At 30.1% G+C, this 26,498-nt stretch overlaps 1 long non-coding RNA gene across 2 annotated transcripts; it reads left to right on the plus strand.

Moving 5' to 3' along the window:
• The first annotated feature begins 1,877 nt into the window (after window positions 1-1,877).
• LOC117915605 lies at window positions 1,878-11,494 on the plus strand. 2 transcript variants are annotated; one of them, XR_004651421.1, is made up of 3 exons: window positions 1,878-1,998; window positions 5,377-5,605; window positions 10,734-11,494. It is a non-coding gene; the product is annotated as an uncharacterized LOC117915605 (long non-coding RNA). The 2 variants fall into 2 exon arrangements; XR_004651420.1 differs by having other exon boundaries at window positions 5,392-5,605.
• The last annotated feature ends 15,004 nt before the right edge of the window (window positions 11,495-26,498 follow it).

The raw sequence follows: 26,498 nt of genomic DNA on the forward strand, positions 1-26,498 counted from the left end.
TTTTGGTTAAGGGGTTCAACTCTTGGGAGCAGCAAAACAACCCATTTTTGAGCTTTGACACAAAGCGTTGATCGTCGATATCGTAGGGTCTAATTAGAGGTAACTTCAGGGAAGAAATAAAGATTGTACATAACTACAATGTTCAATGAATTAGATTTTTAAGTCATTTAGTGAGAAGCAGGGCACCATCTTAAAGATGTTAATCTCTTCAAACTTGTAATAGTGGAAACATGCAGGAGAAGGAAAATATGGTATAACTAATTGTTGAAGTGCAATAATGTCGCTCTTCAACTCATAATGGATTACTCAAATGATAATGATGTTGATTCTCATGAAAGTTTTAATCTACCTTCTTTGATTGTTGATTGGTCTTTAAATGAGATGATTAAACTTGATTTAAATATTAGAGTCAAGGACATTGGTTCATGTTATGTGTACGTTGTTTTCAGAAAATAGAAGATCCATGTTTTGGGTTTTTTGGGAATTTGTAAATGGTTTTCTAGGATAACCATGAATTGAACTAGATATAAAAATGGTAAAGTTCACAAAGCATTATTTCGCTACCTCATATGGTCTCATCAATTTAGAGGTTATTTAGGAATGATTCTAGTTAAAATGTTTTTAGTTTTGAAGAATTTTTGTTAGTCATACTTCCATTATAAACGTCTTTAAGAAAAATTATTTAATATTTGAATATATTGAAATGGTCACTTAGGTTCTATTTAGTTGTTATTCTTAAAAGCTGTTTTTTGTTCTTGAAAATAGAAAACATTTCAAAATACGTTTGACAATTATTACTCGTGTTTTAAATTTGGTTTTTGTGTTCTCAATTTGATGTTTTTGGAAAACAATCTCAAGTTGTTTTCCTTGTTTTCTACCTAAACCAAAAAACACACTAACAATCACAAAGAACACAAAAAAACAAACCACAAACCCTCAAACCCTCCAAAAATGCATCATGCAACAAATTGAACTAAATCCTAAATTCACACACAAAGAACAAACCCACAAACCCTCGTCTTCTCAATTCTTTTTTTTCCAATTTCTTTCTTTAAATGAGAAAATTGACTAACGACAATACGGGTGATGGTGGCAATCCACTAATTTAAACTTCACATGAGGCAATGGAGTTTGGTAAATATGTGTGAGAGAGATAAGAGACTGAGTGGGGAAATGGAAGTGATAAGATGAAAGAGAAAGAGAGGAGTGTGAATGCTATGGAGCACCAAACATGAGAGGAAAGAGGAAGAGATGGTGAGAGAAATCTCAAATGATGAAGAAGGTGGGGATGAAAAAATAATTTCGGGATAAGGGATCGAAATGCAAAAGGTTTAAAAAATGAAAAAAAAATGATTAAAAAACATTTTTTTTATTTATATCTTTTTTTCATAAATTGAGAGGAGTTACTATGAAAACATTAAATTAAAAAAAAAAAAAAGCAAAAAACAATAAATAAAAAATACCTTCTAAACATGGTTTTTGTTTTATTTGTTCTTTTTTTTTTTATTAACTAAACCAAATATGAACAAAAACTGTTATTCAGAATTCAATTTCCAAATACAATTTTATTTACGAAAACATTAAAAAAAAAAATTTAAGAATTATTTTCCCGACCAATTTTCAAAAATAGCAACCAAACATGCCACTAACTTTTAAAAACCAATTAAGTCTAATCTTTCTTCCAATTGTAAAGGGTGTTCTAATCCAAAGTGTCGGTTGTCCTACCCTAATAAGTAATAAGTAATGAGTAATTTGATATCCAATAGTTAAAAAATTGGGCCGGCCCATACTTAGCCCATAATCACCTGTACTGATATTAATTAAACTCGTATTTTACCCACTGTTATGCTTTTGGTTGCAGGCTTGCCGGAGAAGCATAGATGATAGACCCGATTGTTATTTACAAACAAAAATAAATAAATAAATAAAAGAAAAAGAAAAAAGCATTCAACCATTTCTTATCCAAATGCTGCGTTGCGATCGATCGCTGAGTTCAAGGTACTGATCCAATCTCTATTTCCAATTCAGTTAATCGATTTTTAGGTTGGATGCAACGCTTGGCTACAGTTGGTTGGATGCTGAGAGAATAATGAGAAACTGAAAGAAAATTTTGAATGGTAAAATTTGTCACGACAATGCAGAAGAAGATTGCACTTTACTAAAAATTCATATGACTCGTTGACACTTTGGCTTGATTGCTCTGAGGTTTTTGGTTTTTGGTTTTTTTTTTTTGGGATTTTTGGCAGAAAAGAAAGTGGGAGACATGACATAGAAATCAAATGTGGTTTTCTTTTATTTTTCTTCATTTTCTTGGTTCCCAAAACAGAGGGGTCGGAATTCACTCAAACTGAGAAGCTGAAAGAAATTTTTGAATGATAAATTTTTCACCATCTAGGGCGACAATACAGAAGAAGATTGCACTTTACTTAAAATTCATATGGCTCTTTGGCTCTTTAGCTTAGTTAGTTGCTCTGAGATTTTTTGTTTGTTTGTTTGTTTTTTTTTTTTTTTGTGTGTGTGTGTAAAAGAAAGTGGGAAATATGAATTAGAAATCAAATTTTGGTTTTCTTTTATTTTTCTTCATTTTCTTGGTTCCCAAACAGAGGGGTGAGATTTCACTTTTGAGTGATTTATGGCTTTTGAATGCTATGGCTGGAAGTTATGATCTAAGGTTGCTCTTTGAGCAGCCGTGTAACTATTACAAGTTTGGATTACAGCTCAGAATTAACTTTTTGTTAGGTTGACGGTATTTGCTAATTGGGAATGTTATCTTGGATAAAAATAGATTTAGTAGTGCGAAATAATTTTTTTAGTTTATATGGTGAGAAAATATGAGAAATTGAAAAAAAAATCACCATGAGGATTTAGGAATTCAGAAAAAATCTACTTTACTTAAAAGTTATATGAGTGTTTAGCTTAGTTGACCCCTATTGTGCGTGTATGTGGTGGTGGTGGGGGAAACAAAAGATGAGAGAGAACATAAGAATGAAAATTGTTTTCTTCTATTCCATTATTTCTTGGAAACCAAATAGAGGGCTTAGGTTTTTCTCTGAATGTTTTTAACTTCAATGGTTTTTTTATGGGCAAAGACATTATATTTATATATAATCAAGGGCCAAAAAACAGCACTCCAAGGTACATAGGACATATACAATTTTTTTTTGATAGATAGAGAAGTATATATATTAAAAAGAGGTGTCAAAAGACCGACTCAAGGTATAGAGGACATATGCATTCATTGGGTTCCAATTAGGGCTAGCTTCTTTGGGTGGGAGGCGGCTTGGAACAGGCTTCTCACCACTGACCGCCTGAAGAGATTTGGTTGGAGCATTCCCAACAGATGTTTTTTGTGTAAACAAGAGGAGGAAACCACAGATCACCTTCTTCTATTCTGTGAAAAAGCTAGAATGTTATGGCTTTTGATCTTCTCCCTTTTTGGGGTGCAATGGGTGATGCACTCCTCTGTGAAAAGAAACCTCCTGGGTTGGCATGGTTCTTTTGTGGGCAAGAAAAGGGAGAAAGTTTGGAGAGCTACCCCCCTCTGCCTAATGTGGACCATTTGGAAAGAAAGGAATAGAAGGGCTTTCGACGATATTGAGAGGAACGATCAAGATATTAAATCCATTTTTTTGTACACTTTTGTGAATTGGGTTAGGGTATACATAGAGGAACACACATTGTCTTTGATAGATTTCGTTGACTGGCTAGCCACCAAGTAAGGGTCAGGCTTGTTCGTCCTTTTGTTTTTTGCTGATTTGTACTTGGTATACTACGTGTATACCCTTTCTCTAGCCTTTTGGCTCTTAATGAATTTTCTTTACCTATCAAAAAAAAAAAAAAATGCATTCATGGCCAAAAGGCTCAAACAAGAGAAGGATCTACAAAATAGGAAGGGATAGGGATACAACAACACCACCTTGAACAAGAGCCCAACCAATCAAAGGAATTAACTAAAGTTGAAGAACCATCATCTATAAACATCCTAGTCTTCAATTAAAGAAAGCAAACAAAAAGGCCTTTTAGCCTTTGGATCATCTCATTTTCTTCCTTGCCTTCCAAACCATCCGAAAGATGCATCAAGGGTCTACTTTTCAAACCTTTTTACACTTTTTGCCCACAAATGAACCATGCCAACCCAAAGTGTCTCTCTAACCAATAACAGAAGCACCCAAGACACCAAAAAGAGCAAAGACCAACTCCCATAAAACCCTTGTCTTTACACCATGAATAAGGATGTGGTTTATTGGTTCTTCATCCATTTGACAAAGATAACATTTATTCACGAAAGACCACCTTTTTCTCTGAACTTGATCCAAGGTTAAGGTTTTTCCTCACATTGCCTCCCAAGCAAAGAAGTTCACTTTAGGCTACACCCACAGGCTCCAAATGATTCTTATTGGAAAAAAAAAAAACTGAACTGCATGGCTCTAAGGCATTGTAGACTTAACTGTAAACTTGCCGCTCTTAGTCTTGTCTAAAACACCCTATCTTCCTCTTCCCTATACACTCTCTTCCCTTGCAAACTCAACAGAAATCTCTCTACACAATCCACCTCCCAATCATTGAAAAATCTTGAGAAATGAGGGCTCTCCCCCCAAGCTGGAATTTTGACTTGTCAATGCTATTGCTATTGCTATTGCTAAACTCCTTGAATCCAGCACAGAATTCTGACTTGTCAATGCTATTGCTAAATTTTTTGAATTCTAGGTCATTTTGGGCTATAGCCCAAGCTAGAATTTGTATGAAATTAACTATTTGGAAACATTATCTCAGACAATCATGTATTAAAGAAAATTTGCTTAAATTAGCAATGACTAATTTCATCATGGAAATATAAATGTTACCCACAATGCTGCTAATAAATCCTAATGTAAATGGAAGCCTCTAGGAAAAAATGACCAAAATAAAAATAAAAATCTTATCTTAAAAGAAGAAAAGAAAGAACTTTAAAATGCAAAATAAGTAAAATGAATTTAATTTTTCTAGTTATAACCCATATATAATGAAAAGGTGAATTTATTATATTGTTACAGTCAAATAATAAAGATGTGGGATAAGAGGGGAAATAAGTGATGTTGTTCTTCATCTTCTACAAAGGATTCTGGGTCCTCTTCTTCTTCTACTACTGTTTGTTTTTCCTTTTCAGGGGTTATTGGGTACCCAATGGGAGAGGTGGGTAAGGGAAGAAGAAGATTCTTCTGTCAATCCTTCAGAGAGTAGAATTGGAATTTATGTTTGGGCCAATAAGAAATTTTGAGCTTATGTAAAGGGGATTTTGAAATTAGGGGCAAACAGGAGATAACATGGCATTGGAGCTGTTGAAATTAAAAATGCTCTGTCTAAATTACATTTATAAATGTCTAACGGTTTAGATAGGGATTTCTCATGCAGGAAAATATAGAAACAGTGATTCAGTTATCAAGACGAGCATAATGAACACTTCAACTACTTCTCAATTCGTTGCCTCAAAAGACAGAATGTTCTGGGGGTGGATCTTTCTTATCTTTGGCAGTATTTTCTTTTTGGGTTTTTTATATGCTGCAGTCATATCCAAACTTCTTCTGCCATCAGGAAATGTTATCATTTCAGCCATTCAAAAGGACAGGTAATGGTTATGTTACATTCACTGGCCATCTCTAGATAAATTATTGAGAATATTTACTCCTCTCAGAGAAGTCTGGTTATTGTTCTGTGATTGTGTGCAATGATCTTGTTTTAATTTTCTACTCTATTGAATGATTGATGTTGGCTTTTTTATTTGTGAGTGGTTGTTTTGGTAAAAGTAATTACTTATAATGAAAGCATTAACTTCTTGTGTTCTTATTTCCTATAGTAGACTTGGATAGGATCCTTTTTTCAATTTTCTCTGTTGTTTTCAATGTAAGTTATAGGTAAGCTAGTAAGAAAACAACTTAAGGATGCATGGAAATGTAATTTAGCATAAACAGGACATTTAGAACAAGAGACTATTAAGTCAATTCATGTTAAAATTGAAAAACCTGTGACATTATGTGAACTCATAAGGCTGAACCCTTGGCAAGAATTGTACTTCTTTTATGATTCTACTCTATTTGATGAATTTCTATCTTGGATTTGCATGTAGAATGTGATAGAGAAATTCAAATCTTCATGGACAATAAACTGTTCCATTAGAGTTATCATTTTCATTCACTGGGCAGTGTTTCCTCATGTTCTTCAACATACATCCATCTACCGTCTCATTCATCTGAACATGTCAAGTACTTTTGGGTTCTGTCCACAGTGCCGCAGGAGAGACAAAGTTAAGCACTACTAATCTGATCCAACCTAATTTTTCCTCCTTTCCTATGCTTACCACCACATCCTCCATACAAGCTAAAAGCAAATTCATCATTTCCAACTCTCAGTTATGAGATATTCCAATGAACCTGATGTTCTACTGATTACGGACCACTAACTCCTATAAATAAGTAATGATCAGCCACTAACTCCTGATGTTCCACTGCAGTTTTTCAATTTGCTGCAATGTTGAAAAAAGTATGGAAATCAGGAATTGGCTCCCTATTTTCCAGATTAATTCTTAAGGCCTAAAATTGCTTCAAAGCATAGAAAAAGATAGAAGGCACAAAACTTATGTCCATTCACCACAAAACAAAACTAGGTATCATCAACAAAAAGTAATTGTCTAATCTCATAGCATTGAATTCCCCTTCCTCCTATATTAAACCATGACTGTATCTACCCTCCACCATCCTCATACTGAAAAGCTACTTAAAACCTCCACCACTAAGAAGAGGGAAGGGAATAGGAGAGAGGGTCTTGTTGTCTTAATGAAAACATTTTCATAAAAAATGGGAATATGAGAGAAGGATGAAAAATCCTTCCCTACATTACAAAGCCTAATAAAAATAGAGGAAAGGAAATGCTCTCAAATATACATCAAAAAACTCGACATTGCTATTTTAATCCTTTTGATCTACATGTCAACATCCTATCAAGTTGAACTATTCTATACCTAATTTGCAAGTGTGAGCCCGACCATCAAAGACTTCAGCTTAGAATCCATTGCTTCATTAGCTATCAGAATAGCATAAGAATCTGCTTACCTTCCAGAGACACATTCTGATATCCTCATACAAGTTTCCTGGCCACCTAGTTGATTATTTTAGCAGGAACCTTGGTCAAGGGCTTAAACATGTTTCAACCAAACTTATTGGCTTGAAATCTTTTAACTTCTCTGTCCCACCTTTTTTTTGGGGCCAATATTATGGTCAGAACCGTTATATTTTTATCAAAGCATCTTGTGACATGAAATTCCCTTTAAAAGCACATAACATCCTCCTTACCATCACCCAATCATTTTTTTAGAACATCATGGTCATCCATTGATCTAGATCATCATCTCCCCAAAGATCATGCAACCTTGCTTTGTGGATGATACATTCTAAAAAACATTTCTATTCTACAATTTAAGGCCCCCCTTTAAAATTTCCATCTTGTTAGCAAAAGCAAAGTTGGGGTGCCATTAAGCTAACAGGAGTCCCACTTATTTTAACCAATATCTGCCTTCATTTAGCCATATATTTTCAGATAAGAAAGGAGTTTTACCAAAATCTCATCCTTCATCTGTCAAGAAGAATAAGAGAATGATCTAAAATTGCCCTGGATAGAATGGTCTGAGACACATTGCAAAAATCTTTTTCTACATTCTTCATTAGGCCAATGTTGCTAGGTTGGAACAGGTTCTATGTAGGAAAGAGGTGGAAGAAAGGTTGGTTGGCTGTCACTTTGTGTCTTTTGACTCTTTTCTGGACCATTTGGCGGGAGACAAATCAAAGAGCTTTTGAGAATGTGGAAACCATGGAACAATCACTCAAAGCCTATTTTATGCATGGTTTTTTGGAATGTGTTAGTCATCATAGAGAAGGATCTTCTTTGTCTAAGATGGATGTTATTGATTGGTTAGGTGCCTAGTAAATGTGGGATGGTGTTGTGCCCTTCTTTCAATTTTCTTTTGCTTTGCACCTTTAGTATACCCTTTGTGTACTTTAGCACGTCTTAGCTTCAACATTTTTGTAGTTTCTCTTTTCTTATTTACTAATTTTATTTATTGTGTGTTTATCAAAATAAATAAATCTATCTTTTCTCTTGTTTCACAGATCATAAACTTGGGCTATGAGAGACATTGTGAGGGATGTCCCTCAAGACAAACTCTTATATATACATAGAAAAATTCCTCATAGCATCATAAAACCTCTTGCAGTTCCTTCCCTTCAGGGAAGGAAACCGAACCACATCAAACTCTCCATCAACACATAAGGGATCGTTCCATGATCCCTTGCAGCCCCAAGTATCCCAAAGTGCCTTCCTTTCATTCCCCACTACAGGACCATGAACAATCAGACAAAACCATGCCCATAACAAGTATAGGAGATTACAGAAGCGTGATATTGAAAAAAAATCCACCTGCATCTCCAGAACTTCGACCAATCTTTTATCCCATACCACCAAAACCCACTGCAAACTGCCTAATACCAAGAGATCCCTAACCTCAGAAGTGTTCCACAGCACCACCATTAACCACTTCTTTGGAAACACTTTCCAACTTAGTTTCTTGAAGACAAAGTGGGCCTGCCCTCCAAGATCAATAAAGAATTTACAATCCTTTTTTATTTCTGAAATTTTACAACCCTTTTTTTTTCTGCGTCATTCAGCCCATTCGACATTTAATGCAACAATTCTAGACTTCATGGATCAATAGCAATAGCCTAATCTTTTTCTTCCCTTAACTTCTCAATTGTCTCTCCCAAGGCCCCCTTTATTATCATAGTTGACCAAGAAAAAAAAGCTTCGGTTATTTATCCATTTTGGAAGACAAGCTCAATTTTCTCTCTTTGAAGCTCTTAAATGCCCCAGCTATTCTTAATCACTTCAAGTGGACTTGTCTTTTCCTCTTGAAATACTGAACAAGAAAGACCTAGAAATTTGGTGAACCCTGTAAATATAGTTAGGTCCATTTTGATGGAGCCTTCTTGCCTCCAACTGCTCCTTGAGATCAACTGAATCTTCCCTACCAACAATAAGTTAGAAGCTTTCAAAAACTCCTTCGTGCTCTCTCTAACTTTGGGCTAAAAAGTCTTTTGACAGTGCCTCTATGTCTATTTTAGATATTATTGATTGGCTGGGCACTTTTTGATGTGAAAGGGGTATTTTTTGTTAGTCTCTCCATTTCATCACCTTTTTGGCACCTTTGTATACTTTCTATGTAGTTTGGTGTGTCCTCTTTTGATTGGGCATTGGTAATAATATTATCATTTTCCTATCAAAAGAAAGAAGTTACAAGTATATATCAGCCCTAACATACTAAGAAGTAGCACCATTCTCCAAAAGAGTATTTTTTTTTCCCAGAAGAAGAAGAAGAAGTTACAAGTATATATCAGCCCTAAAATACTAAGAAGTAACACCATTCTCCAAAAGAGTATTTTTTTCCCCATCAATTCTCATCTGTCCTCACATTTGGTTTGATACCATGATGTTGATGACAGGGTTACAACCAAATGTCAGCTTGATAGACATATTAACTCATTACCTAACTGTAAGATTTTAGAAAAATAGTTGCTCAACATAGTATCAAAATTGGGTTTGGTGAAAGCAACCTCACAGTATGTTTATTTTCCCAACCTTATTAAGTCCACATGCAGGCCCAAAGAAGGTGGCTCATGAGGCAGCATGTTAGCATTAGGTTAAAGCCCAAATGTATGCTTGATATACATCATTGACCTATAACAGTTTAAGCTTATAGGAAAATTGATTATCAAACAAAAAGTAGGACTTGAAAATTTTGACAAAAAATTCTGATGAAAAAAAAAAATTAACAAAAATGTACTGCTAAAATTTCAATAAGACCAGATAGTCTTAGATTAAAAATGGTCTTTGACTGGAATGGGATATCGATCAAACTTAATCAATAAGTGGGTGTATACTATGGAAATGAGACAAGTGAGGAGTGTTGAAAGCAACAGGTTCAGGCTAGTAGCTAAAGGTCTTATCAGAACATGTTGGATGGATAGATTGCAGGAAAGCCTTTACTAGTCCAGCCAGGTGTCTATGATGAAGTTTGAACTCCAAAGTAATCCAGCATGATGCTGCAATTGGTGATTGCAAGAATTGTAAGGAAAAAAAAATAAGGATAGTGCCTTATGTATGCCATCTGAGTTTGGTAAAATATTGTACTAGAGGGATGCTGATGGATTTTGCCTAAAGTGAAAGCATTCTATCTATTAAATGACAAAATGAAATTCTGAGACCTTATTTCTCTCTTTCTAGCTTTCATGTCTATCATAGCTTATGGGAAAAGGCTTATAATGGAGTATCCTGATGGAAGGATGGCCTGATGGTAAAGCTTGCACCTTAAGCCCTTAGCTCCCTTTTATATTTGGGATAACCTAATTCAAAATACGATGTTTTTAAAAGGAACCAATTGGCATCATTATTGCAGCTGACATATTTTTGGATGGCACTGTTAATTTTTTTTTTTATTGCATTTTGGCGAGGAATGAAAATTTTCTTACTAGGGCCTAGAAAAAGGGAAATTTCTCAGACGATGTTTTTATCTTCCATTGAGTAATCATTTTATTCTGATTTGCATTTCTTGGCCATGGGCTTCAGTTTCTTTGGTTGCACTTGTTTGCATATTTTTTAAATAACGTTTGAATTGTCAATCTTGTTTTATGAGTTGTGTTCTTCTATCACAGGTACTACTGCTTCTTGGTGCCCTTGACAATTCCTATCCTTATTGTTGCTGTATATTTCCACTGGCTTAGCATGAAATTGTTCAAGCATGCTTGACTGTTTGAGCCCTGTCAGTTCAGAGGAAGCAATCTCTGCTCATACCTATGGAAGGAAAGGTTGCCTGGAGTTTTCTCCTTCTGGAGATCTGATTTTTTTTTTTTTTTTCATTTTATCCCCAACTCTTTCACTTGATCTAATTTCAAATTTGGGGATGGAAACTTTTCTGGCTGCCAAGAGGAATCCAATACATCTATTGTGAAACAGTTCATGGACGGACAGATTAAGGGAACAGCTTGTGGTAAGCATTGAGTGCAATGCATTGAAGCTTTCCCAACTTGAAGTTAAAACTCTCCCCAGTAAATCTAATTCTAACCTCAAATGGCTTCAGACTTTACTGTTACAGTAAACGTGGCATGGGGCAATTGTAATAAGAGGGGCTTGGTTTGGTTTGGGTGGGTGTCCTGCATTAACTTTTTCCTTGTTGTCAGTGACATGTGCATCATTTATCAGTGCAGTTTGTATAGCTGACAGCAATGTCCTCTGTTAATTATGACTGATACTTGACAGTTTTAAGATCATTCTACATGCTCCCAAATTGTGTTTTGCTTGTATAGTCAAGGAGTAGGCTTCATTTTGCATTCACTTGTGTAGTCATGGAGTTGGCTTCATTTGTATTCCATATTAAGATGTTAGAATTATATGTTAAAGGTACTCTTATCAATGTGATTTCCTGCTTCTTTTGCTGATTTGCATGTTACACTCTTTGGTGTTGAGGCTATGATGAAGAGATAGGAATCTGCATGGCCATTGAAAACGGAATTCCAGAACTGATGGTTACATTTTGTTTGTGTACATAGAATATTGTTGATTCATTATGAATATTGTAGTGCTTAGAGTACCTTGAGTTTTCTAAATGAATATGTATACTACTGTCAATGTGTGACAGGTAGCTCCCGTCCACACTATACAGCACAAAAACATGGTCATGAATTTCCGCAAACTTCATGTGAAGGAATCTTTATGAGAAAAGGTACTCAAGGTGAAAGAAAATGTCATTTTTGTTCAAATGAATGACCTGGAGCTGTTGCCTCAGTAGCTGTAAGGGCTGTTACAAAGCGAATTTAATTATTTACTCTTTTCTCTTTTCAATACTTAATTGTAATAATATTGTGTTGCTCAATTATTGAAGTGCTAAAGTACAAATTTGATGCCTATCATGTATTGGACCTATAGATGTGTTCCATTATTATTTGAATAGTCTTACTATCTGCATATAGTAAGGTGTTTAAGATGTTTACTGCATAATCAATGTGGCATTTGATATTCATCCTTAAAACTGCCTTTTCAGTTGGTATGCATTCATTGAGATAGATATTTATATAAAGAAAGTCCCGGAGTCATGCACATGTGAAGTCAATAGGTGAAATATTTAATGCATGAAAATGATATGGAGCAACACTCAAAAACAGTAATTAAGATGGCATTGACGATTGTCAGTGCCAATTTGCAACTACAAAGACTCTGTAGGTGGTTGGTACAAAACAGGTGCTAGATTGATTAGTCTTTTCTTGGTACCTGGGTTGGTTTACCCAGCCCAGCAAATGAGAACTACCATTCCCAAAGAGGGAAAGAATCAGTTAGAGCTGCACTTCCTGCCCTGATCCCACCCTGAAGTTGCCCATCAAAGGCTGTCTTTGTTGTCAGCATTTTAACTTGCCTTCATCACCATTTTAACTCTAGGAAACACCAATATGAAGTCAAGGATTTTAGAGCCATTATTTTGCTTCTCTATTTTATCTTTTTCCCGCTGTCCCTTTTCAGCACTCCTTAACAGAGAGAGTTCAAAGTCATATGATTGATTCTAGTCTTTTAGAGACTCTTTATCAGTCTTCAGATCCTAAGCTTTCAAGGCAGGTAAGTCCAAGCTCCTTTCCTTTTTCTTTTCAGGGCTTCTTTTGCCCAAATCTTCACAAACTTGTTAAGGCCTTCATATTTCTAAAATGACAGAATCTTTGTCAGGCTGAAACTCATCCTACTGTTATAGATATGGTAAATTTAAGAGCTGTAGTTATCTTTCCCTCTTTCTCTCCCTCGCCCATGTCAGTATTATTTGAGAGACCAACCTAAACCGCCTTTTCCCTTTTGGTGGACCATGTTCCATGTTCCCACAGCTCATAGGGGAAAACAAAAATGACACTTCAGCCCTGAGTATGTGACATTGGTTTCTCAGAGTAGGGTCCACCAAATCGGGTTATTGGATTTGCTGCTATTACATTATGAATGTTCTTTAATTTTCGCCCAGCATTGTAGGCCCTTTCCTCCATCACTGAAAGTGACTCTCGCAACACCACTTCCTTCTTTGAAGATAGTCCTAGTGGAGGCATCTCTGTATATGCATTTATGTTTCTTGTGTTGATTATTCTGCTAGAGCTTTGAAATTATGATTCAATTTAAGATCGTTGGAACTGGAAATCTCAAGATGAAGGAGTCCTGAGAAGTGGGTGTAGTATAATATTATCTTCTCTTTGGATTTTTCTTGTTTTAGTGCCTTCGCATATCTCCTGTGTATTTGAGTTCCCTCTGAGGTGTGGTTCAGTGGCAGTGTCCTCTGACAATGAATAAGTGGTTTTAAGTTCGAGACTTGGGGAAGACTCATAACACCCAGGGGGGGTTTGCTTTACTGGCAATTTGGATAAATGTCTCGAGATTGATTCCTGCTGTTGTATGTGTTTGCATAGAGACCTATACATTGATGTTTTAGAAAATGCTTTAGCTCAAACTATGTTGTTGATATTGCCACTTGAGTTTGTTCTTAAAGTCTATAGTAGTAGTAGTAGAAGTTTTTGCAGGACAACTCTTAAGAGGAAGTTGGAAAGGACACCTCACAGCTGTAAGATTGCTACAAATGATCCTAAAACAACACTCCTATGGGGTTGTGAGGCGGGTGGCTCCTCCTAACATGGGTCCCCTTCAAATTTTTAGTTTCCTTTTCTAAAGTGCTAGGAAAGTTTTTCTTTGCTTTGAGAAACAACAAAGAAGGCAAAAGCTATTTAAAAATATCAGAATTATCTTGTTGACACTATCATGAGCTTGGAAAGTAATGGAGTTTAGAGCGAATGAGTGGATGAAAGAATGCATAATAGAGTTTTACGGTAAAAATTAAAATGTAAAGGAAATTGATTTTTTTATATTTGGTTTTATCGTGAAATATATATAAAAAAAAAATTATATATAATTAGAATTATTAGGAAATTTATATGTTTTCAAATTATTTAATGTTGATATAAAAAAGTAAAAATAAATTAAATAAGTTTGAAATAATATATAAAAATAATTTATTAAATTTAAATCTATTTTTATTTTCATTTGCTTTTATTTTTCAATACTTTCTTTTTATCACATTTTTCCTCAAATTTTTCAAAACCAAACATAGCCTTAGAGAAAAAAATGTAATCGAAAGAATGTTGCATGTTGCATAGCTACCATAATTGAGCATGGTTACATTATTTATATATAGTAAGGTTTTCAAATGATCAAGATTAGTCACAATCTCTCCATAATAGGAAATAATTGCATGTGAACTAACTTCTAACTAGCTATAATTAGCGATGTGCTTAAAATGTCATTTCATCCTTGAACTTCTCCCCTCAAGTTCATTGTCTCGGAAGAAGAATGAGCTTGGGTCTTGTGTGAAGAAATGAGTTTAGGTAAGGTTTTAGTCATGATGTTTGCAATATGATCTAGGACATAGTGAACAACAAGAGTCTTTTGGGTCACGTTCTCTAACAAAGTGATAGTTTCTACATGTTAAATTTTTAAATATAGAATAGGATTGATTGCAAGATAAGTTGCATTGATATTATTTTAGAGAAGTAACAATGATTGAGTTAAAGGCAAAGATAACTCTTACAAGATATATTGAATCCACTTATATTCAACTATTATATTTGCTAAACCTTTGGTATTGAACTTCAATTGAAGATCGAGGGACAATCTTGTGCTTGCTGGAGGGTCATGAGATGAGATTGGAACTAAGATAAACATAATAACTCCACTCAAGGATAAAATGACTTATATCAAGCCTTGTAATATTGTATGGCACTAGAAAGACTCCTATGATTTGTAATATTCGACAGGAAATTACCCTCATTTAGGGAAATTAATACGCTAGATGACATGGGTGTGGGCATAGGCTTTGTAAGAAGCATATCGACCTTTTCTAATAAATCACAAAAATACTTGGCTTGAGCTAAGTGTCAAACCTAATATGAAGACCCTCATTTGAAAGGGAATTACCCTCATTTAGGGAAATTAGTGCACTAGATGTCATGGGTGTAGGCATAGGCTTTGTAAGAAGCATATCATCCTTTTCTAATAAATCACAAACATAATTGGGTTAATTAAGTGTTGATTCTAACATTAAGACCTCAATTTCCTAAAAAAGTAATTCAGCTGACTAAGAACTTATAAAGCAAATTCATCATTGAGAGAAGAAATGAGCACTTGAATAAAGAATTAATTATTTCCTATAAATTGAATATCATCTACATAGACAGGTATAATGATGATGTCAATATGTTTTTTGTAGACAAACATAGAAGAATTTCATTGGGAACCATGAAAACCCCATCAGAGGAAAAACATACTCAATTTCATATACCAACTATGTGGAGCTTACTTAAAACATACTCAATTTATTGGGGCATTGTTTGAAGAACTTGTTGGTTCTATATAGAGTATAGGTGAAATCATGTTTGCTGTTGAGTCATTCATTGTCGCTACTTTTCGGAAAATTGGCCCTCATATGATAATAGAGTTTAGAAAAAACGAGTAAACGAAAGAATGCAAAGTATAGTTTTAGAGAGAAAGGTGTGTAATAAAAGGGATGATGCATAACTACCACAACTAGGAGCAATTATATCATTTATATAGAGAGAGGTTTTTAGATAATCAAGATTGGAAACAATCTTTCCACAATAGAAAATAACTACATATGAACTAACCTCTAACTATCATCATAACTAAAATACACATTACTCCATCTCCTAATAGAAAGCAATGGAAGTAGGATCAATCTATAAAATGATGAACCCTAGGAGTTAGTATGTAAAATGATGAACCATAATTAATAATATAAATGACATAATCACAAGATGATTCATATGATTCTTTTTATGATGATGTTGTAAATATGATGAATGATATTATTGTAAATATTTCAATATCACTCATCCAAATCTTACTCATTTTCTATAATCCAGTTTTTTTTTTTTTCTTTTGTTCCTTTTCTTTTCTTCTCCTTTATCTTTTTCCTCAATTTTTTTAATTCTAAAACAAGAAAAAAGCGAAGAACAAGGTGCACACCTTATTCTTCATTAATCATTCCATTTGTTAAAAGGATTGTGAACTAAATTACTAGTAAAATAAATAATACGATAAGGATAAAAAAAATCTAGGAACAATTACATTTTTGGCAAAGATGAGGTGATAGTAGCTTTAAAGGGTAGATACTTTGCATAATTGTTATGAAGTCCATTAAATTTTTTGAACAAAAATGTCCTTTATCATTCACGCAGTGCTATTTGCATGTTTTTCTTGAACATCATAGTTTGTTTTCGATATCAAACCATGAAATATCGTTTAAACATGTATACATATATATATATATGTAGACAAGACACTTATACTACATGTAACAGGTATTTGTACTAGTTGTACCAAATCTATATAAGTCTGCCTATTGTGAATATATTAATGTGTTTTTATGAATGTTAATAAAAAATATGAAAATCTATTATATATTTAATATAATTATCTTGTACAAATGTAAACATATGAAAAAAAAAATTATATTTGACATTTTATGCATCGATGTAGATTAAGGGGACATGATATGAAGTTTATATAGGGGAGGGGGCAAAACAACCTTTAGCCTAATGGTAGTTGTCTATTTTTACTCAAAATCTTAAGTCAAGGATCAAATCCCTTCCTTATACATCTTTTTTCCAAAATTTCAGAGGGGACATTTGCTTCTGTTAGGCACAAGGTGGCTCCACCCTGTGTGTAAATAAAATTTCTAGGGCACAAGGTGGCTACTCCCAGGTGTGTAAATAAATTTTTAAGTAATTTGGTGAGGAAAACAAACAAAGAAAATATGATAAAAAAAAATATATATACCATATGCATAGGTGGCTCCACCCGTGTGTAAATAAATTTTTAAGTAATTTGGTGTGGAAAACAAACAAAGAAAATAAGATAAAAAAAAATACCATATGCATAAATTTATGATCTACAACTTTGTACATGTTTTATACTATTGTTATTTAATTAAATTTTTAAAAATAAAAAAGTAAAAAAAAATTCAATATATATATATAGATATAAACATGTCTTATACGGTTGTTAATTAAATTTCAAAACTAAAAGATTTACAAAATTTTAGAATAAAAAATACTAATTGAACGATAAATTAAGATCAACATGTTTTATACCGTTTTTATTTAATTAGATTTCAAAAATAAAATTGTAAATTTAAAAATAAATATAAATAATAATAATAATTGAATGTTAAATTAATGAAAAATTAATTAAGATAAATAGTTGCAACTTAAAAAAAATAAAAACTATATGAATATTAGTAAAAAAAAAACAATAATAATTGAACCTTAAAATGAAAAATAAATTAAAATAACAATTGCAAGTTGAAAACAAAATAAAACTATATGAATATTAAATAGATTCTGAGATTTTTTTATTTTTTTTTTTGTAATTTTTCTTGAAAAATCTTAATATATTAATTATCATGAATACTTAATTGTCCCTTTTTTAAAAACCCTTTTAAGGGTATTTTGGGCATTTTTCAACCGACAAAACGAGTTTATATCTTGCCGAATAATTTACAAAACCTATTTAGACCAATTATCCAAAAATTTTACCCTTTAAAGTCATTAATGCCATTATCAACTCCATCTCCCCCTTAAACATAATCATGCAAAAAATCTTTCTATTAGGCATAACCAATTATTATGAGCATTGAATATTAACCATAAAATTGAGTATGCTTTCAAGTATGATAAGACAATAGATGTTGAAAGTTATGGTGATAATCATCCTAGAGTTGTGTAATAAAGGTTAAAAGCAAAGGGATAAAAAGTAATAATTTGAGGGGGGGAAAAAAAGAGTATATCAATAATATTATCATTAAAATATGATGTAAGATATTATTATTTTCCATGATTTATTTCAAGTATATCGTTTGAGAACTTAGGATTTTTGAAGAAATTAAGACAAATATCTTTTATTAACATTTGAATGTTAATTATATAGTTTTGTCATCATTTTCCAATCCATCCCAAATGTGACTTTTTTTAATACCTAAAAATTTTACTTCAAACATTTATTGCCTTAACCACATGGGAAAATTTGATTGTTGAATTTGCTATGCAATGCAACGAGGGAGATGAAATAGAAAATATATTCATTCCTAAAACTTTAGAACTTGTTTGATAACTGTTTTTAAAAACTGTTTTAAAAAATAGTTTTTGGGAACAATTTTTTAAAATTGTTTTTTGATGTTTTATAGAATACAAGTCTTTTTTAAAATCCAAAATGTTTTTAATCTTTTTAACTATGTTTTAAAAATCTTTTTTATATCTAGTATTTTATTTTTAATTATTGTACATATTTATATAATTATTTTTTAAAACAACATTTAAAAAATAAGTGAAAATAACTAAAAGATGTTATTAGAAAACATTATATTTTTTATTCTTAAAAATATTAAATAAAAAATAGTTTTTGATTGTCAAACGCATTTTCCTGATTTTTTATTTTGGAGAACAGAAAATTATTTACGAAAATAGTTCTCAAACATATCTTTATATTCTAGAAATATTTCCATTTGATATTTGACCACTTCATCATTAGAATTGTATGATAGAAGCAACTTAGCAAGGAGATGGAGAGGAAATAAATTAAAGAAGTGGGAAGGAAATGTATAGAGAACACTTTTTAGATTCCTTCGTTCGGATTTTCCTTTTTTTTTTTTCCTTTTCTATAATTAATGTTTTAAATTCTTAAATTAATCTTCTAATTTTTAAGGATAATTCCAAATTCAAAAGATTGATTAATTAATTATAAATTAAATTAAAAAAAATAGATTTCTATTCTGATAATTGATGATTGAGTATTAAATGTATACTATAATGACTTGGTTCATTCATACCTTCAAAAATTAAACTTCATTTTTTTTAATTCATTTAAAATAAAATAGTATAGCAATTATTAATTTTGAATCATTATTATTATTTATTTTTAACAAGATAAATCAATTATGCGTTTATGAGGAGCGATGTTAATATCCATATTATTGTTTATATTTTATTTGTAATAATAAAATTACTTTTATTTTTAGTAAGACTAGAATTAAATTCAATTTATATTATATAAATTGAACTTAAAATTTAAAATAAATAAATAAATAAATTATTTTTAAAAACAACTTATGTTTTTTATTTTTTGAAAAGTATTTTTAAAACAACTTGCATAGAAGGAATCAAACTACCTCATGCAACAGAAGAATTAAAATCTCATTTAAAAGTGAGATTTTATTTTCATTGAAATAATTTTTAATTTATACCATTTATATTGTGACTTAAATTATCCAAATATGAGAATGAATTAGAAAAGAAATAAGATATTCATTCTCATTATTTATTCTTATGTACCATTTCTATTGTCATTTGAATTATCCAAACATGACCTTAAAGGAAATAAAATATGGAGTTGTGTCGGTAACTCCTTTTAGATTCTTTCAATCATGGTATGTTGAAAAACTAAATATCATTAAAAAAAAAAAAAAAAAAAAAAAAAAAAAAAAAAAAGGAAAAGAAAAAGGAAAAAAAAGTTGAAGTTGAAATCAAAGTTATAATTTTAAAAAATATAATTTATGGTATTATTATAATATTATTATTCCTATTTTATTAAGAATGGTGTATTTTTTAATTTATTTATAATTATAAAATTAATTTTATTTTTAATGAGACTTTAATTAAATTCAATTTTTATTATATAAATTGAATTGAATTTTTTTTTTTACAAAATCAAATAAAAAATTATTTTTAAAAATAATTTATTCAAACTAGTTTCTGGCTCTTTATTTATTAAAAAATATTTTTAAATCAAAATACCTCCTTGTTAAAGATAAATTCTAAATGGGATTTTATTTCTATTTAAATCTTTTTTTTATTCAATTCCGCTTCACTTGAATTATCCAAACATGGCCAAAGGAAATGTATAGAGAACGCTTTTTAGATTCCTTTTGATGTTGACATGTCACCAAATTCATCAATATTTAGATTTTATTTTATTTTATTTTTATTTATTACCTAAAAGTTAAAATTGAAATCAAAATCATAATTTAAAAGATAAAATAACTTCTTACATAAATTAAAATATAACTTAAACAAAAAAGTATTATTTTCTTATTTCGTATTAATTTCCTTTTTAAAGTCATAAACATTTTCAACAAAATTATCCAAACAAATATAATTTTTTTTTAAAGCTTAAAACAATACTTATGACTCCCAATTTAATAATTTCCTAATAATCAATACTATGCAAAAATAATTTAAGAATCCATCCAAATGATTGTAATCACTAGTGGAGCCAACTTAAGCCTTGGAGGGCACATGCCCCCCTTGAAAAATAAAATCAAATAGTGGGGTAGATTCTTTTATCTCATGTACAGGAGAAAAATACAATCTAATACTATGGGGAAGAAAAAATAGTTGAATAATTAAAATTAAAAATTAAAAAAAATAAAAAATAAAAAATAAAAAAGGAAAACTCTAATGCCTAAAATTAGTTGAAAACATGGGAGGGGGAAAACAATTGGGCATTGGACCTGCAAAAATACCATGATGTAACATAGAGACCCTATTCCTCAATTTCTAAGTAGATTTTGTTGGATATTTGCCTTGTCCAACTTTTTAGAAAAAGAAGAATAAAACAAAAGGCTTGTCTACACTGTTGCCTAGCAGACTTGATTCTTTGTCTTGTCACTTGTTTTGTCATATTTATTTTTTTAAAAATTATTAATATTTTAATTTTAAAAGTATATGAAAATTTCAGTACTTTTTTTTTTTTTTTTTTTTTGATTGAAAGAGACCGCGTTGGTCTCAAAACTATAAAAAGGAAATTTATAAGATTTTTATTAAATGAAAATTTTAAACTTTTTTTTCTAATTTTTTTTTTTAAATTTTAAATCTTGCATGATTAAAATAGTGTAATCCTATTTTATGAAATCAATACAAAAAATATACAAGATTTATAATGATTCATTCTTACCTCCACTTGTAGGTGAATCCTAAAATATTTCACCCTCGAGTTTTTTTTTTTTTTCATGGTTTTTTTTTATCTCTTTCAATATCTCAAAATATAAAACTCTATCTCAAAGTTGCCTACCATAAACATAATATAAAATATGATAATCAAAATATGGTGTAAAATCTTCAAAATACCATATTATTAGGATGATTAGGCTCCACACATTTTAACATACACGATATTTTTTTTAATATTAAAAAATAAATAAAAGAAATATTTCCTACTTATTATTATAATTGTTACTTAAATAGTTCCTACTTATGGTTGATTATTATTATATTAGCCAAAGTTCTTTTGGTTAAAATATGATGGGGTGGCAGATTTATGTCTTATGTGGCTACTAAAAACAAAATGATAGGTGAGCAAATTATGCTAAAAAAAATGATAAGACATAAAAATTTATTTATTTTAATTACTTTTAGCTCTAAATTATGGGCCCCACCCCACAAGCCCTAGATGAAAAGTTCTGCCTCTTTTGATAGTAAAATCCACCAATAATAATAAAATATATTTTGGCAATATTAAACCAATAATAAGAGCAAAGATCTAAGGTGGGTCCTTGCCACTCTGTGGGTGAATTATAAGTTTAACTTTTGCAAGTGATTGATTCCCCTAATTATTATTTTTTTTTCTAGGAGATTTTTATAACATTTTTGGAAATATCATTAAAAAAAATAAAATATTGGGTGATTAAAAATTAATTTTAATTATTGAATTCACCGATAAATTTTATTAGTTGGCTAATAAATAGAGCAATATTTTTACATAATTAAAAATTTTGGAAACAATTATGTTTTTTATCTTTATTAAATTTGATTAAGAGTTGATTTGAATATGTTTGCACCATGCAAAAGGGAAAAAAAAAAGAGCTTAAATTCTTTTATTTGTTTATCATAGAAAATATTAAAAAATAAAATATAATGAAAATGGTTTTTTTTATCAAATTTCTATTGTTTATTTTTTTATTTTTCTCTTTTTTTATAAAAAAAAAAATAAAACATAATAAGAATGATTTGAAAACTTACACATTTTCAAAATTTTAGCTCTTTATTTAAAATAAAAAATAATTTGAAAATTATGAAATACAAATTATGGTGATTTTAAATTTGTTTTTATATTTTTCCTCACTTTTTTTTTCTATTTTTCCTTTTTCCTCTTTAATTTTCAATGTTTGTACTTCCCTTAAACTTTACATACCCATGGAAAGACTCAAACTCCATTTGAATCCCAAAAAGCATAAAGAGAAGGATAAAATTATGAAAATTATTTAAAATTTATACCCTTTCAAATTCTTCATTCTTCTTGTGAAAAAACCAAAAAGATAAATTAGAAAAGCATGTAAAGGTATTTTTCTTTGAGTTTAAATTCATTAACTTTTCTCCTTTTTTTCCTTTTTCCTTTACCTTTCATTATGTTGTGTTTGGTTCTGAAAAATACTAAGAAAAAAAAATACTATAAAAAATTATTTTCTTATATTTAATTGTCTTATAAATAATATAAATAAATAAATATAATTAAAACTAGTTACAAGCTAATACATTTTCAAATTATTTGATTTTTATATCGATAAATTAAAATAAGTTAAATGAGTTTAAACTTTAAAGTAATAAATAAAAATAATTTATTGACATTAAATTTATTTTTTATTTTCCTCCACTTTTACTTTTTATTTTCTTACTCTTACATTTTCCCTCGAACTTACCAAGAACTAAACATAGCCTTAAACTTTTCCCAAATCAAACCTAAACACAAGTTATCACTCTTCTTGGTTTTGCTACTTCCCATTGATTCAATCCCCATCTCATGATGAGGCCACGGCCCCAGTTGGGCTTTGCCTAGCCTCATTTTCTCAATTCAATCTTTGATGGGTTTGGTTCATCTCACCCTCACTCCAAATTCAGCCCACTAATCTTGTTGGATAATGATTGATTAGTCATTTTTTATGAATATTTTGACATCTCTCTCTCTCTCTCTCTTTATATATATATATATTATGGTTAAAAGGTACTAATCATATAGTTATTTTAACACAAATTTCTTTAACAAGACAAAAAATGGGCCCAACTTGCCATCTTTTCTGCAGGCCCAAGGTGGGTCCTTCATGCTTGGTTAAGAACATAGTACAAAACTTGGTGTAATTAATGGATATAAAAAAAACAAACAAATAAATAAACAATTGTGCCTTCATGCATACTTGTGACTGCCAAGATGGGGGCTAGGGCTAATCCATTTGTTTAATTGCTTGTGTTGTCTTGATATGAGTCATATGACTATGGCTTATATGCAAGTCATTTAACTCGTATACTTTTGTTTATCTATTTCAATTTTAGAAAAATATTTTTGATAATTATTTTAAATAAAATGAGTTAAATAAGTCATAGACATTGATTGACCCGTGCTACTACGTTGGTTTTATTAGCTTATACTAGTTTATATAACTTATTTATTAGACCGATGCCGTAGTTTTATGTTACATAATTTGAAATTATAAAATGGTTGAAGTTTAATATCCTCAAATTAATACAGCATACCTAATATGGTACACTTTGATATAATCATACAACCATTATTATATCTCGAGCCTTTTACATCAATCAAAGCTTATAAATTAATAAAATATTTTAACAGAATGTCGTCTAGTGTTTATAAATCAATCTAATATATGATTTGAAGTACCATCATGTCAAGATTAATTTTATCCTTAAGTGAAGTATAACAAGCTTTAAAGTTTATTGTTTGTGCGAATATGTCTTATTTTTTATTTTTAAAATAGAAAATAATACTAATTTTCATATAAAATATAGTAACTCTTGTATAAAAATTATGAACTTACTTTATATTTTTAAATTTTTAAAATTTAAAATGATAAAAAAAAAACAATACCTTAATTTTTTAAAACAATTTTTAAAAATCATTATTTTTTTTATTGTAAGTCTTAAAAAAATCATTTTCTTTTTTTAAAAATTGAAAACAATAGAAAACAAGAAATGAATCCAAGTGAAAACTTAAGATTTATTTCAAGTAATAATTTGAGCTAGAGATTATTATTATTATTATTATTATTATTATTATTATTATTTTTTCATTATACAACCTATTTCCATTAACTTGGGTTGGGCTAACCCAAGCCCAACCCAACTCCCCAAAACATGGGCTCAACACTCCACCTCAAAAAGGGGGTTGGCCCACTTGAAAGGGACCCATGGTGGATAGAATTATACACTTCAGAGTTCTGAAAGTGAAAGTGATATGAAAATACCAGTTTGCCCTTAGGGCAATGATGTCCTTGAGGAAAAGGGCAGTGACCTTGAGAGAAGGTGATTGGAGGCCATTGACCCAAAATTGAATGGAAATTTTTCCACCATCCTCCTCATGTGCACGTGCTCATCAAATCCTCAGCATTGATCCCCTCAGTGGGTATGATCGAAGGGTGGAGAAAGTGGGAGTCCAGAGGAGTTGGGAAGGGGTGAGAAGTAGTGGAATGGGGCTTTGAGCATCAATCTAAATTAAATTACATCACACAGTACTGGGATGAGAAGTTTGTCAGAATAATGGCAAGTGAACGTGCACTATTTGAAGCAACTTGGACCCTCAATCACGCGCTTTCCTCCCGCGCGTGCCGACACTCTCCTCAATCATTTTTCTTTTTCCTTTTTTTTATTCATTCATATCCTACCAACCCCTTCAAAAATATTATTTTTAATATATATATATATATAATTTGAATTATTTTTAACAGAATTATGAAATATTTTCTATTTAAAAATAAGATTCAAATAAAATAAAATTTATTTTATATACTTAATATTTTAATATTAAAACTATAATTAAAAATCATTTATTTTATCTATTATGAAATAGTAAAAATAGAAGTATATCAAAGCCCATCTTCACATCATTTTCTTAAAATTATTTTTAATTAATAATTATAGAGAAAATAATAAAGGAACAAACTAAGGTATGGCTTTGACACATATTTTTTTTGTATTTAAAAAATATAATATGATAAAATACAAATACTTTTAAAAACTTCAAGTATAAAAAAGAAAATAATTTTAAAAATAATTTTAAAAATAATTTTTGAAAATAAAAACATTAAAAATTTTATTATATTAAAATTTTAAAATTTTAAAATATTTTTTAAAACATAAAATAAATATATATTTTTTATATATAAAAACTAACTATTTTTTATGAAATATATTCAAAGAAGACTAAGTTTATTCATGAATAGATTTATAAGCCAACTATAAAATGATTATTTTTTTTTTTATTATAAGAGAAAGTGATTATTTCTAAATAAATATGTGAAAATTATTAATTTTCAATTTGTATAAGCTCTTTTTTTTTTTATCAAATATCCTTTTTACATTTTTGGGCTCCTCACCATCTGTACATGTTATGTCCCTTTCATCTATTATCCACTCTTATTTTTCATGAGAATTCAATGATTTCTTCTCTACCTACCCCTATTTTCTTTTTATAAATATTGTTTTGATAATTCAAATTTTAAAATCTTCAAATTTAAGATGTTGAAATGTTGGAAATGTGATTCATGTAATAAATCGTAAATCAAGAGTTCATTTAATAATAATCCTAAGAAATGCTTTTAATTTAAAAGGTGTTTTTGAAAAAAAAAATTAATATTTAAAAAAATTTTCAAAATTTTGAAAAATTACTTTTAACATTGAAAAATAATTTATGATATTATAATGTTTTATGCTATTATCTTCAAAATACTTTTAGAAGAAGCATTTCAACTAAAAACGCTTCAAGTATAAATATTATCAAATGCATTTAAATTATGTTTGCTCTCTCGTTGTATCATATTTTTTAAATTATTTTTATGGATTAAAATAAACAAAAGTTACAATTCTAACATTTTCAATATTTAATTCTATTTTACTTTTTACATTGTTCCTAACCTATATTTTTGTTTCATTTAATAATTCAATTACTTTGTTTGAAGATTTCATTAAAGGCTATAATGATTGAATGCAAAGTTTTAAAGGAAAAAAAAACACAAAAAATATAGAATGTGAATAGAATATATAATGTTATAAATAGTATTTCTACAAAAATGGTTAAAATGTAATAAGATGATAAATTGTTTGTGAAAATGTGAAAATATTTAATTTTAAATAAATGTGGAGAAAAAAAACCATATTCATTTCCTTAACTTTTTTTTTTTTGAAATAAATTACAAAATAGAGTATCTACACATTCTATTAAAAGAAGAATCATAATAATCTTCAAATCCAAACTTTATAATATTGTTAGAAAAATCCGATCTCTAAGTGAAAGACTTTAAATTATAAATACCTTTTTAAGCTAAACAGTTC

This window comes from Vitis riparia, chromosome 6, assembly GCF_004353265.1.
Source record: "Vitis riparia cultivar Riparia Gloire de Montpellier isolate 1030 chromosome 6, EGFV_Vit.rip_1.0, whole genome shotgun sequence".
Classification (NCBI taxonomy): Eukaryota; Viridiplantae; Streptophyta; class Magnoliopsida; order Vitales; family Vitaceae; genus Vitis; species Vitis riparia.